The 15,360-nt window shown below is 33.2% G+C and overlaps 1 pseudogene; it reads left to right on the top strand.

Moving 5' to 3' along the window:
• The first annotated feature begins 10,531 nt into the window (after positions 1-10,531).
• Positions 10,532-10,943, top strand: LOC116573595 (annotated as a pseudogene).
• The last annotated feature ends 4,417 nt before the right edge of the window (positions 10,944-15,360 follow it).

Here is a 15,360-nt window from a genome sequence, read left to right as displayed (position 1 = left end):
AAAATATAATTTAGTTCTTCAAGATTAATTTACATGCAATTTTTAGACATTCTCTATTGTGTTAGACATTCTTTATTGCATTAGACATTCTCTATTACATAAAATGAGGTATAGTAATATTTTAGTTGCTTTTCTTTCTCAGGAAGAGAGGAGCCCTCAAAATCACAAATGTGTATATTGAGTGGAAAGTTGAAAGTGTATATCGACTGCAGCACATACAATGGGTAGATCAAATTTGGTTTCATATTGTGGGAAATAGAGCAAAAGGCAAAAATTTTGTCATAACAATTGAGTATATTAGCGAATTTACCTTGGAAAACTATGGGAAGTATAATTTGTTTTTCACTATTGAACAGCTCCTTAATCTTTTTGAGCATTAAAGCTTGTTTCTTAGGAAATACTTCTATAAAAGTTATCTATTTTCAAAAAATAATCTCTAACTCTGTTCATTTGAAACTAAAACAAATTAGCCTAAGTTCTTGATGAGAATGTAATTACTAATGAGATAATAGAGTTTTCTCAAATGTTAAAATACTGACATTTAGGGGCACCTGGGTGGCTCAGTGGGTTAAGCCTCTGCCTTCGGCTCAGGTCATGATCCCAGGGTCCTGGGATCGAGCCCCACATCGGGCTCTCTGCTCTGCAGGGAGCCTGCTTCCTCCTCTCTCTCTGCCTGCCTCTCTGCCTACTTGTGATCTCTGTCAGATAAATAAAGAAAAAATCTTTTAAAAAAAATTACTGACATTTAGCAGTTTTAGTTAGAAGGACTTTCATAAACACCATTCATTCATTCATTCATTCAACTAATATTATTTCAGATAGAGTCTAATACAAGCAAGGTAAAGTTCTGGGTGTTAAATAAAAATTTGATAAGTCATAAGTAATTCTTCAAAGAAAGGAAATTTGGGGGGATGATATAGAAAAGGAGACAATACACAGCATGCAATTTTATAATGTACTGCATTAAGTGCATTGAAGAATTAGAACAAGTATGAAGCTCAGTCTACAAACTCAATGTGAAGACATTAACGTTACCATCTTTTAATACTTCAGCTTATTTCTACTGTGTTTGGGAGAATCTTTAGGTCATCTTCTCAGGACTTCACAGACCCACAAAATAAAATTATGTCATCATTCCAGAATAGTATATTTCCATGGCAACAGTGTGAGGGATAGTGATTTATCCATTTTCCCGCTCAGTGAGGGCACTCCAGCTTACACAGCACACTAGTTTCTCTGTATCATCCATACTTGAGGCATGAGCATTTTTGAGGTACTTCAGATTGTTTAAATATACATTTAAACTATAAATTTTCTCAACGAAAACACTGGAAAAATGTTTCTGACCCTGAGTTAAGAAAAGACTTTGGAGATACAACAATAAAAACTAACCCATAAAAGAAAAAAAATAAATAACCCAATGTACTTTTAACTATTCAACTCATTTTATCTCTGAAAGATGTTATTAAGAGAATGTAAACAAAAGTCACAGTGATAAAATATTATAAATCACATTTCTGAGAAGACTTGTACACTCAAAAATCAATGATAAGAAGAGAGATAATAAAATGGGTAAAAGATCTAAACAAACACATTGTCAAAAAAGGTATATGGATGACAGATAAATGTAAGAAAAGATGCTCAACATAATTAATCATTAGAAAAATTAAAAATTAATATCAAAGTAAATACAATTACACATATGTTGAAATGCCAAGAAACAAAAATTCCCAGTACATTTTGTTAAAGAAGCCTTCCAGTTATAGAATGAATATGTCACAGGAATAAAAGGCATAGTATAAGAATGCAGTGAATGATATTTTAATAGGGATGTATGGAGATAGAAGGTAGCCACACTTGTGGTGAACATAGCATAAGGCATAAACTTGTTGAATCACTATGTTTTGTACATGAAACTAATGTAATATTGGGTATCAACTATACTCAAATAAAAATAAAAATTATAAGAAAGAAGCTCAAAACAAAAGGCAATATATCATATAGTTCTATTTATAAGACATTCTGAAAAAAGATAAAACTATGGGGATGGAAAAGAAATTAATGGTTTCCAGAGACTGGGCAAGAGAGGAAATGTTGGCCACAACAAAAGAGACACAAGGGAATTGTTGAGGTAGTGGAACTGTTTTGTATCATGATTGGTGGATTTATGACTCTTCATATGGCAAAACTTACAGATTTATAGACCATGGACATGGAATGTTACTGTATGTAATTTTTTAAATAACCATGCAGGATATTGGAGAAAACTGAAATCAAATATAAAATTATATCAGACTGTTTTATAATTTTATAATTATAACTACACCAGAAGAGGTAGATGTAACCCAAGTTATATTGGAAAACAGCATTTTGAATAGATAATATAACACAAAAGACAAAGAAGACTATTCAAAAGTTTGTCTTCTGAGAGGGTGGAGTATTATGGCATTCCAGATATTATTTTTTAAATGACTTTCTCAAATAAAATGAACAAGGACTCCTTGAAGAAACAATTAATTCTAGGGTCCAGAGAGGAAAACTTCACAATGATCCCTGAGAATGTTGTGATGTCAAAATAAGGAAGTGCACAATAGCCAATCTGAATCACTTCCAATGGACTAATTTGAAACAATTCATCACAAACTAAAAAATAATGATAGTGTTTGTTTAGAACCCATAGAATAAAGTATCATGAACCCATACTGGTATAAATAAGTAGTAAAGTAAATAAATGGCTAAGAAGGGACAACTCTTCCCTACTAAAGAATTTAAATTATTGAATGGGGAATGAATGAAGGAGATGAAAAGGACAGTAATAATTGTTGCAGACTAGATTCACTCAAAAAAGGAAACTTTAGTGGCCAAATCTTTTTTTTTAAGATTTTATTTATTTATTTGACAGAGATCACAAGTAGGCAAAGAGGCAGGCAGAGAGAGAGGAGGAAGCAGAGAGCCCAATGTGGGGCTTGATCCCAGGACCCTGAGATCATGACCTGAGCCGAAGGCAGGGGCTTTAACCCACTGAGGCACCCAGGTACCCCTAGTTGCCAAAATCTTAAGAGAAACAGAATATCTTCATGGATACAATCTCTCCCAAGATACATATTAATTATCATAAAGAAAATAGTAACTATATAGTGAAGAAAATGACATAGACCATCTTAACCTATGATTGAGGTTAACATGACTAGTAATAAAATATCTTGATGCCATATACCTCAATATAATTACACTGAGGGCGCATCACTTGTGTGGTGTACTTACTTAAAAATGCAAAACCTCAATCTACATGAGAAAACAGGCAAATCCAAATAGAAGGAATTCTACAAAATAAATGATACATGCACTTGAAAAATGTCAAAGTCATGAAACACATACACTGAGGGACTGTCACAGATTGGAGGATACTAAGAAAACATGACAACTAAATGCAATGTGAAATCTTAGATTGAATCCAAGAAGAGAAAAGGACATTAATGGAAAAACTTGCAAAAACCAAATAAAGTCTGTAGATTAGTGGAATTGTACCAATGTTAATTTCTTAATTTTAATAATTGCAGTATGACTAAAGAAGATATAAATATTAGGAGACACTAGGTTAAATGGAATATCTAGCATTATTGTGAAAATGAATAATTGCATTGAAGAGGCAATTATATGAATATATGAAATAGATACATATATAATAATCAATATGTCAATTATATATTTTAATCATACATAAAATATATTTATATATACATATAAAGTAATATCTGTAATAAGAAAGATGACAAAAATGAATAGATTTCTTAAGTATTTACAAGGCAAAAACTATGAGAGTTTTTGATCTATGTAATGATATAGAATGAGAGGGTGGATAATATTAGAATTTCTTTTCTGAGTCCAGACTTCAGAATATGGAATATATGCTGCTGATATTAGCAGTTATAGATAAAAGAAATTAGCAACATATTAAGAAAGGAAAAGGAAGTCAATACCATAGATGTTGTATTCAAGGTACCTGTGGGATCTCTAAATATACTAAAAAAGTTAGATGTTCCAGGCTGAATAATACCACTGTAAAAGTAATACATGAAAAATGTAGAGAGTGATTCTATCAACCTCACACAACTGGAAAGTATTGGGACAGTTTTTCTTCTTTCTACTTGTTTTGTGTTTGTTATTAAATGATAATTACCTACAGAATAAGGTAATAAATGAAAATATAGATTTAATAGGACATTTTCAGTGATGAACTGTTCATCTAGAATCAATGGGATCCCCATGGAATCTATTCAAAGTATAAGCAATAAGATCTGCAGAGCAAAATATATTATTATTATTGTCATGTTAGACCTAAAGAACAAATAATCCATGATGAAAATAAAAATCTAATGAAATGATAATAAATGAGAAAATAAAGTTTCTGCAAGTTTTTCTTTTTTGGACAAAGTGCATTTATTACTAAATAGAAATAAAAGCATCACACTATTGTCAAAAATCTGGGGTACTTTTCTCTGTCATCAGAAGACACCAATGATTTCTTGTATGAATGACTCACATCAGTCATGTAGAGCAATATCTGACTGCAGGGCCAGCCAGCCCTACATGGAGGTTAGGCAAAAGAAACCCCCATGACGTGGTAGCACTGATTCCTGCAGACAAGGAAACATGCCATGTTGCTTATAAGAACTGAGAGGTTTTCCTCTGTGGTCAGGAGCAAGACAGGTATGCCCACTCTCACCACTGTTATTTAACATGCTACTGCAAGTCCTAGCTACAGCAATTACACAACAAAAAGAAATAAAAGGCCTCCAAATCAACAAGGAAGAAATAAACATTTCACTATCTGGAGACAACTTGAAAACCCTGAATACCCTACCAGAAAATGACTAGAACTGATATACAAATTCAGTAAAATCACAGGATACAAAATCAAATGTACAGAAATCTGTTGCATTTCTATACACCAATAACGAAGCAGCAGAAGGAGAAATCAAGGAATTAATTGCATTTACAATTACACCAAAAACCTTAAGATACCTAGGAATAAACCTAGCCAAAAAGATGAAAGGCAGGTACTCTGAAAACTATAAAACTCTGATGAAAGAAACTGAAGAAGACACAAAGAAATGGAAAGATATTCCACAATCATGGATTAGAAGAAAAATATTGTTAAAATGTCTGTATTATCCAAAACAACCAACACATTCAATGCAATCCCAAGAGCATTTTTTACTGACTAGAACAAACAATCCTAAAATTTATATGGATCCACAAAATACCCCAAATAATGAAAGCAACCTTGAAAAAGGAAAGCAAAGCTGGAGACATCACAATTCTAGACATCAAGTTATATTCAAAGCTGTAACGACCAAAAGAGTATGGCACTGGCACAAAAATAGACACATAGACATGCTCAATTAATCTTTGACAAAGCAGGAAAGAATATATTCAATGGGAAAAAGACAGCCTCAACAAATGGTGTTGGGAAAACTGGACAACAACATGGAAAAGAATGAAACTGGACCACTTTTTTACACTATACACAAAAATAAACTCAAAATGGATTAAAGATCTAAGTATGACAGGAAACCCTTTAAATCCTAGAGAAGAGCACAGGCAGTAACCTCTTTGACATCAGCGATAGCAACTTCTTACTGGATATATCTCCTTAGGCAAGGGAAACCAAAGCAAAAAGAAACTAGTGGGACTTCATCAAAATCAAAAGCTTCTGCACAGTGAAGGATACAACCAACAAAACTAAAAGACAATCTTTAGAATGAGAGAAGATATTTACAAAAGATATCTGATAAAGGGTTATTATCCAAAATATATAAAGAATTTATCAAACTCAACACTCAAAAAATAATCCAGTTAAAAAATTGACAGAAGACATGAATAAACATTTTTTCAAAGATATACAGAGCTTCAACAGATACATGAAAAGGTGTTCAATATCATCAGGAAAATGCAAATCAAAACTATAATGAGGCATCACCTCACACTTACAGAATGACTAAAATCAACAACACAAGAAACAACGGGTCTTGGAAAGGAACCATCATGCACCATTGCTGGGGGTACAAACTGGAGCAGCCACTCCGTAAAACAGTATGGAGTTTTCTCAAAAAGTTAAAAATAGAACTACCCTATGATCCATCAACTTCACTGCTAGGTACTTACCCAAAGAAAACAAAAACTCTAATTCAAAGGGATACATGCATCCCAATATTTATAGCAGCATTATCTGCAACCATGAAATTATGGAAACAGCTCAAATATCCATCAACTGTTGAATGGATAAAGAAGATGTGATAGATAGAATTATGCTAAACAAAACAAGTCAGTCAGAGAAAGATAAATACCACATGATTTCACTCGTATGTGGAATTTAAGAAAGAAAACAAACAATCATTAGGGAAAAAAAAAAGAAAGAAGCAGACCAAGAAACAGACTCTATAGAGAAGAAACTGGGATGGGTTAAATATGTGATGGCAATCACAGAGTGCACTTGTGATGAGCACCAGTTCTTGTATGGAAATATTGAATTCCACTATATTGTATACTTAAAACTAATATTACACTGTATTCTAAGCAACCAAAATTAAAAAAAAATATATGTGAGGCTCTGGGACCTAATCTCTTCTGAAACTGTGTTTATAAAAATCAGTAATGGTTCAACAGCTTCATATTCTGAAAACACACTTGAGCAGTGACAAATTTACTTATAAAACCTATTTATGCTAATTAATTAAGTCTTGCATATAGATTTCTTTTTTCACTCTGGCTTCTTCTGAGTATAACTGACAAGTAAAATTATATATATTTAAAGTGTATAGTGTGATAATTTGATATACACATACTTTGTGAAATCATTACCACATCAGGTTAAAATTAACACATCTACACCTCATACAGTTTTCTCTCTCTTTTTGGCAGTGAGAATATTTCAGATTTATTTTTTAGAAAATTTCAAGTATACAATACAGTATTATTAACTATAGTCACGATGATGTATATTAGATTAACTTATTCCTCATATACATGAGACTTAGACATTTCTTTTCCAGCATCTCTCCATCTTCCCCACCTCTATTTCTTTTAAGTTCAATTTCTTTTTTTTTTCTTTTATATTTCACATGTAAGTGATAAAATAGAGTATTTATCTTTTTCTGCCTCATTAGTTTCACTTAGCACAAGACCTCCAGGTTCATCCATGTTGCTGCAAAGGATAGAATTACAACTTTCTCTTGGTTGAATAATATTTCATTGTATACTAAGGTGCTGCCACAATTATCAACATAGCAGAAAGATGTAGTAATATAATCTGAGTCATTGTTAAAAGTTTGGGAATGTTTGAGCAGAATACATAATGTTAGTGAATCTTAGTGAATCCTTCAAGATTTGTTCATTTTATTGGAACTCTATCAACATGGCCACATGTATTGATAATATTCTTAATGAAGGCTAGTGTCTCTTGTTTAAATGCTCCTCTATTTAAAAGTATAGTATAACAACCCAACATATGTGTTGCTAAAATCCAGACATGTGATTCATACTTTTAATTCTGTTTATGAATTCCAAACATATCTTAAGGAAATCAATGGAGTCTGAAATGAAGTGTTCATTGTGAACTCTCACTAGCTCTCCATTGAAGGATTAAGATCATTGTCTTTAAATTTAGACAGATGTGTCTCATTTTTACAATTTATTTTCATTCCCTTATAAATATGTTTCCACTTGTAAAACATTTTTTCCTACTTTGATTGAGTTATTATATAATAAATATTTTACTTCCCTCTGAAAATTTATAAGAAATGACCATAAAAATCAACTCCATAATATGCCTGATCAATAAAATAAAAGACAAAAGTTACATGAGCATCTCAATAGTCAGAAAAAAATTAACCAAATTTAACTCCTCTTCATGATAAAAACCCTCAACAAGCTGAGAATAAGAGCCTTCATTGACGCGATAAAGAACATCTATTAAAAAAAACCCACACCAAACATATTTAATGGTGAAAGACTGAGTACTTTCCTCCTAAATTCAGGAATAAGACAGTATGTCCCCTCTTACTATTTCTATTCAACATTGTTCTAAAAGTTTCAGTCAGAGTGATCAGGAAAGAAATTTAAAAAAGGCACTCAAATTGGAAAAGAAGAAATAAAATCATATTTGTAGATGACATAGTCCTGTGTATAGATAATTCTAAGGAATCCACAAAAATTAGTAGAGATTAATAAATAAATTCAGCAAGGTTACAGAATACATTCTTAATATACAAAATCAATTGTTTATATCTACTAGCAATAAGCAAACTGAAAGGAAATTAAGAAAATTTCATTTACAATAGAAGCAATAAATAAAATACTTAGAAATGAATTTAGCAAAAGGCATGCAAAACTTACTCTGAAAACTGCCCAACACCGTGGAAAGAAATCAAAGGATACTTAGGTAGAAATGTACACCAAATTCATTGAGTAGAAGACAATGTCATGAAATAACAATACTCCACAAATTGATAGACAGATTCAGTGCAATCCTCACTGATTTATTTGTAGAAATTGACAAACTAATGCTAAAATTCATATGAAAAGTCAAGAGATCCAGAATAGCCAAAACAACCTTGAAAAAAGGACAAAAGAGAAAAACAAACATTTCCTATTATAAAACTTACTACATAGCCACTGTAATCAAACAGTGTGTAATTTAGATAAGAATAAGCATATAGATCAATGAAATAAGACTGAGTGTCCAGAATAAACCCTTGTATTTTGGGACAGTTGATTTTCAACAAAGGTTCCATGACAGTTAAATGTGGAAAGAACAGTCTTTTCAACGTTTCTGGGACAAATGGGGGTGGGGGGAATCACAGGGATGAAGGTAGTAGTGCCCTTATCTCGTATGAAAATTAACTCAAAATTTACCAAAGACTTAAATGTAAGAGATTAGCTATGAAATAGTAGAAGAAAATGTGTGTGTGTGCGTGTTGTGTGTGTGTGTGAGTGTGTAAATCTTCAGGATCTTGGATTAGATAATGGTTTCTTGTATATGACACTGAAAGAGGGAATGAGAAAAGGAAAATAAAAAGTTAAAATGAATATTATCAAAAGGAAAACTTTTTTGCTTCTAAAAAACCATCAAGAAAGTCAAAGGATAACCCACATAGTGGGAGAGTATTTTTGAAAATCATGCATCTTATAAGAGATTTGAATTGAGAATATTTAAAAAAAACATTGCAACTCCATAATAAAAAAACCAATAACCTAATTAAAAATGGACCAAGGATCTGAAGACACATTCCAGAAGATGCACAAACCATTCATTAACCATTAGGCACAAGCGCTTCAAAACCACAATGAAATACAACTTCACAACCATATTCTACGTTGCATAGAATAAAAAAGACAGATAATAACAAGTTTTGGCCAAGATGTGGAGGAACTGAAACCCTTATGCAGGTGGTGGGAGTGTGAAATGATGTGGCCATTTGGGAAAAGAGTTTAGTGATTTTTCAAATGGTTAATCATAGAGTTACCATGTGACCCAGCAATTTCACTCCTAGGTATATATCTAAGAGAAATGAAAACATATTGCCACACAAAAACTTTTACAGTAATTTTCATAACAGCATTATCAAAAAATGGAAACAACTCAAACGTCCATCAACTGGCAAGTAAGTAAATAAATAAATAAATAAAAACTTGGTATGTTTATACAATGGAATGTTATTCAACAGTAAAATTAAATTGGGTACTGATACAAGCTATAACATGAATGAACCTAGAAAACACTACACTAAGTGAAAGAAGCCACTCATGCAGAACCACACATAAGTCCATTTGTATCAAACATCTAGAACAGGCAGATTCATGGGGACAGAAAGTACATTAGTGGTTGTCTAGGGCTGGGAGACAGGTGGCCTGAGGTTGACAGGTATAGTATGCAGGTTTGGGGGGAAGGTAATGAAAACGGTCTAAAGTTGATTGTGATGATGAATGCATTACTCTACAAAGATATTAAAAGGATTGAAGAGTATGCTTTAATGGGTTAATTGTTTAGTACATGAATTATATGTCAATAAATCTTTTTAAAGATAATATTCAAGTGCTAAGTATGACAAATGATAGCCCCAGTGCTAGGAAGACTCAGACTGTACAAAGTGGAGAATATGTCATCAATGTGAAGGGAACTTACTGTAATTCTGTTCAAGCTTATTTTTATCAATTGGGAATCGGGTTAAAAGTTGCCAAATTTTCCAAGCTTACTTAAAAGAAAAAAATCAGAAAGTCCTGATGTTAATGTAAACTCTCCCAGTGTAAAATCTTGAAAACTGGTTCAACATTGCCCAAACAACACGTTTGAGATCAAAGATCCATCATGCAGGTAGCCATTTCACAACATGGTATAATTTCTGATATAGTAGTGTCTCTCACAATGTTTGTGATTACAGGGCAATGTGAGCTCAGTATTAATTTATTCACGCTATCAGTATTATTTAGGTATCTACTATAGTAGTAACCATCAATATTTATGGAACAAATGGCTGCCACCGCTGGTGGTCCTGGGGCGCCCCTGTCCCCTGACAAATTGCTTCCCAAAGGTGATCCTGAGAAGACTCAGGAAGAGTTGGAGGAGGAAGACGGCCAGGAGCTCGAGGAGACCCTGGTGGAGAGACTGTGGGGTCTGACGGGGATGTTCCCAGAGAGGCTCCAGACCGCTGCTGGAGCCACTTTTGATCTCTCCCTTTGTGGCTCAGAAAATGTACATGTTTTCCAGGGCATCCTTATGGATTGGGACCACTTCCGTCACGATCCTGGTTCTTCCTGTTGTCTTTGAGACTGAGAAGTTGCAAATGGAGCAGCCCCAACTGCAGCCATGGCAGATACTTCTAGGGCCTAACATGAGGCTCTCAGAGGAAAATGTTCTACCTTCACTACCTGGAAAGATCTAGATTGCTACTGCTATATGACTTGTCTTGGTGGGACAAGTTTGAAAATTCAATAGTGTCTGAACTGCTAATTATTTGGATTATTATTATTTTTTTTTTAATTTTGGCACATTGATCTATCTAAGGAATTCTCCCCAGTGTCTCCCAGAGCCTCCCAACTTGCAACTGTGCCCTCCACGCTGTCCCATTTCTTCTGTTCTCACCCCGATACCAGAATGCAGCAGTGCAGATAGTTACTCCGGCTCTGGCCATCCCACCCCTTTCATTAAATCACTCATGACTGGAAGATCTCACTATCCCATTTTTCGAAGGGAGGGAGGGCCTGGCAGCAGTTTCAACCACAGGATTGGGACTTTGGAGGACAGAGCAGGAGCTCATTTCTTCTGCCCATTTTGGCTATGAGAGACCTGGGTATCTGTATAAAAAAGAAAAAATAAATTAAGTGCTCAACTTTTTGTATTTAAATATTAAAAAGTGATTCCAATGGGGGAAAAATTATGGAAACTTTACAATGTTCCAGGCCTGAATATTAACTCATTTGTACACCAGTTCTATCAGTCAGATTCTTATTGTCATCCCCATTTTACAGAAGAAGAATGTTCACTCCAAAAAGTTAAATTACTTGGCTGAAGTCCCACAGTTATAACTGCTGAACTGGGATTTAAAAGCAGGCATCTGAAACCAAAAACTCTTCACAGTTATGCTGTACAGCTCCTTTCTGCATGCAACCTCTTCCCTGCTTTCAAGTCCCTTGGAATCTACTAGAGAGAAGATATATGATAATTTCAGTGCAATGCGGTGTGTGCATTAAAGAAATACAGCCATAGGACAGAAGGGAAGCACCTTAACTTAATGTGCAATGGTTGACAGTTTAGGGGATGTTTTTGACCTACAAAGGAATTTGCCAGAATGAAAAAGAGGAATAAATTATTTGAAGGAGAGAATGCTCAGAATGTGCAAAAAGATTGAAGAGTCAGAAAGTTACTTAGGAATTGTAATTATCAAGATGTAACACAGAGAATGATGGGAAAGCACTTGGAAGTCTGATGAGTGACAGTTTAGGACAAATGGCAAAAGATGCAATTAACTGTTTAAGGGGTGAAGAGCCTGTGAAGATTTGTGTTTTAGAAGAAACACGATGACATTTAAGGTAGAGGCCGATTTGAAAAGAAAGCAAGATAATCATTTAAAAAGTGACTACAATGGTACTAATGAAAGATGATAAACATTGAGAGAATAGTAAAAACTTAGCTTTGTTTTTCAGTGTGTACTTAACTGGTCAATGACGAGGTGGTGTGTGTGTGTATGTGTATGTGTGTTTCCCCAATTATTGCTGCTCACACATTTAACGTCCTAGGAAAGGATGTGAGCTGATCAAATATTGGTTATTTATATTGCATTTATTTTTTTTTAATTTTTATTTATTTATTTGACAGACAGAGATCACAAGCAGGCAGAGAGGGAGTCAGAGAGAGGAGGAAGCAGGCTCCCTGCTGAGCAGAGAGCCCAATGCGGGACTCGATCCCAGGACCCTGGGATCATGACCCGAGCCGAAGGCAGAGGCCTTAACCCACTGAGCCACCCAGGCGCCCCTTATATTGCATTTATAACACATATAATCTCTAAATTAAATTGAAAAGAACAATAATACGAAAGTGAACAAAAAATTGATTTTAGATACTGAAACAAACACAATAATTACTAACGTAGAAAAGAATGTAACAATGCCATTCTAACTTAAATTTCATACTCCTGTTGAGAAGAGTTTTCTCCCTTACCACTGGAAGGACTTCAGATCACAATGTAAAATTTTGTGAAATGTATAAACCTTGAGAAGATAAATCAGAATGAACATACAGAAATACAATTTAAATACAATTTATACAATTTAAAGTATACTCATTGGATGCTTGATTTATAACCTGTTGTATGGCTTCGTATTCCTCTTTATATAACATATATTACCGGGAATAGGACACCTATTATGTAAAAATTTTGGTGAACAACACATTTCTAAAACATCTGAAACATTAAATGCCCTTCTTTGTAAATCTTTAGGATTCCATTATGAGCTGGCATGGAACAAAAATGAAGGTTTTTTTTTTTTTTTTTTTTTTCCTTGCAAAAGGAAAACAGTGCCACCTAATGTTAACTATCACTAGTAATGTATGTGGAAGTTTACATAATCATGCAGAAAAAATGATCTTTCAAAATATTTTCTTAAAATAATTTTATGATTAAATTACAAATTTGATTTATATGAAAGGAAAACAAAATCTTTATTTCACGTTTTGCTTGGTAAAATATAAAATACATTTTCCGACATTTTCTTCAAGCCCTTCATTTAACTTTTAACTTACGTGAACTACTAAGTAAAGCATTATCTGAGAGTACATATTAGTATTAGGTACTTTGCATTATATGTCGCATTAACACAGAAGTGTTTAACAAATTTGTTTGTTTGAATTCTCCTACATAAAAACTATTTGATTTCTAACTAGAGGTAAAATAATAAAATTAAGAAAATGAAAGAATACATATTTAATAGTTTAAAGTTATAAGCATAATGCATAATCACTATAACAGACTGAAAAAATTCCAGAGTAGAAGAATAAATAAATGGTTTTATCAGCCACAAATAATTTCTTCTTTTTTTTCTTAACTCCAGACTATTTCCTTAGCAGATTTGTTTTACTGTTCTTTTTATGATCATAAATTATAAAAAAATTAAATCAATTTGCTTTTTTAAATCTAACTTTCCTTAATATTTGTATTTTATTTTTAAACTTCCAAACCTTAATCTAATGTTTCTAGCATATTTATTCCAATGGAATAATATCATATACTCAATCAGTTTACTATTTTTGGGTATTAAGATGCATCATAATTTAACACAATATAAAACTTTTTAAAACTAAAATTTATATAATGCTATTGTGTATATATCTTTGCCATATGTACTTGTAATGATATATTTTTAAGATTAAATCTTTATGCCAAAAGGAATGAATTCCTGTAATTTCATAAAGTTGTTGATGTTCTTGTAACTTTTTATTTTATACGATATTTTAAAAGTTATAAGAATATCAATAAAAAGATATACTTATTTTAGTATTAAGAAATCCAGAATCCCAATATTATCATTAGTTATGAGAGTATAAATTAAAACCTAAATCTTTGTGTATTAATTTACTACTATCTTGCTATGTATTAAAATGTGTTTTTTTTTCTTAAAGATTTTATGTATTTATTTGACAGAGAGAAATCACAAGTAGATGGAGAGGCAGGCAGAGAGAGAGAGGGAAGCAGGCTCCCTGCTGAGCAGAGAGCCCGACGCGGGACTCTATCCCAGGACCCTGAGATCATGACCCGAGCCGAAGGCAGCGGCCCAACCCACTGAGCCACCCAGGCGCCCTTAAAATGGGTTTTAAAGAAAAAAATTACATTCTTGTTTTTATTTACGTCCATGTGACTGAAAATCATTTAATTTTTTAATAGAAATTAACTTTATGGTCTCCATTTAAATGTAATTTGATTCCCTGTCATTTCTCTAACACAGTAAAACAGATTTAATCTGGCACATGAGAAACACAAATGTCTATGAGCACTAGATTTAGGAGATGTGATCATCAATTTTCCTCAGACTATCCTTTTCTTATGGAATTGATAAAACAGTATTTATTGAAGTCCAGTGTAGACACTGCAGCATGCACTGATCACAAATCTACAGCTAGATGAATTTCACAGTCAATATGCTCACGTAACCAGATATCAATATGCTCATGTAACCAACCAGAAACCAGTTCAAAGAGCTCTCCAGAGCTCCTTCTTATCTCCCATGTTTATACTTTCCATCAGTCACTACGCCCTGCACTTCAAAACAAAGTTAACTGCTTTTTTGACTTTTAACACCACAGAGGGTCAATTTATAAGTAGAATTCTACAATTTGTATATATGTGTGGTGGGCTTCCATTACTAAAAAATACCTAAGCTTTATCCATGTTGATGCAGGAAGCTGCCGTGTGTCATTATCATTGGTCTGTAACCAGGGTCCCTAACATTCCATCGTTTAAACACACCAGCAGTTATTTATATATGCCACAGGTAGGGAAACTGTTCCTCATGGGCCAAATCTAGCCTGCCACTTGGTCACTAAAGTTTTACTTTAACACAGGCATGCCCGTTTATGTATTTTTTGTGGTTACTTTTGCACTACAGAAAAGCTGAAAAGTTGTGACAGAGACCTTATGTCTTGCATATGTCCTAAATAATTTACTCTCTGGCCTTTCAGAGGAAAAAAATTGATGACCCCCTGATCTACGCTACATATAATCAACATTTAGTTTATTTCTAGCTTAGAGCTTTTTTTTTGTTTTTATTTATTTATTTATTTATTTATTTATTTATTTATTTATTTGA

The sequence above is a fragment of the Mustela erminea genome, chromosome 14 (assembly GCF_009829155.1).
Source record: "Mustela erminea isolate mMusErm1 chromosome 14, mMusErm1.Pri, whole genome shotgun sequence".
In the NCBI taxonomy this organism is placed as follows: domain Eukaryota; kingdom Metazoa; phylum Chordata; class Mammalia; order Carnivora; family Mustelidae; genus Mustela; species Mustela erminea.
This window is presented reverse-complemented; position numbering and strand designations above follow the sequence as displayed.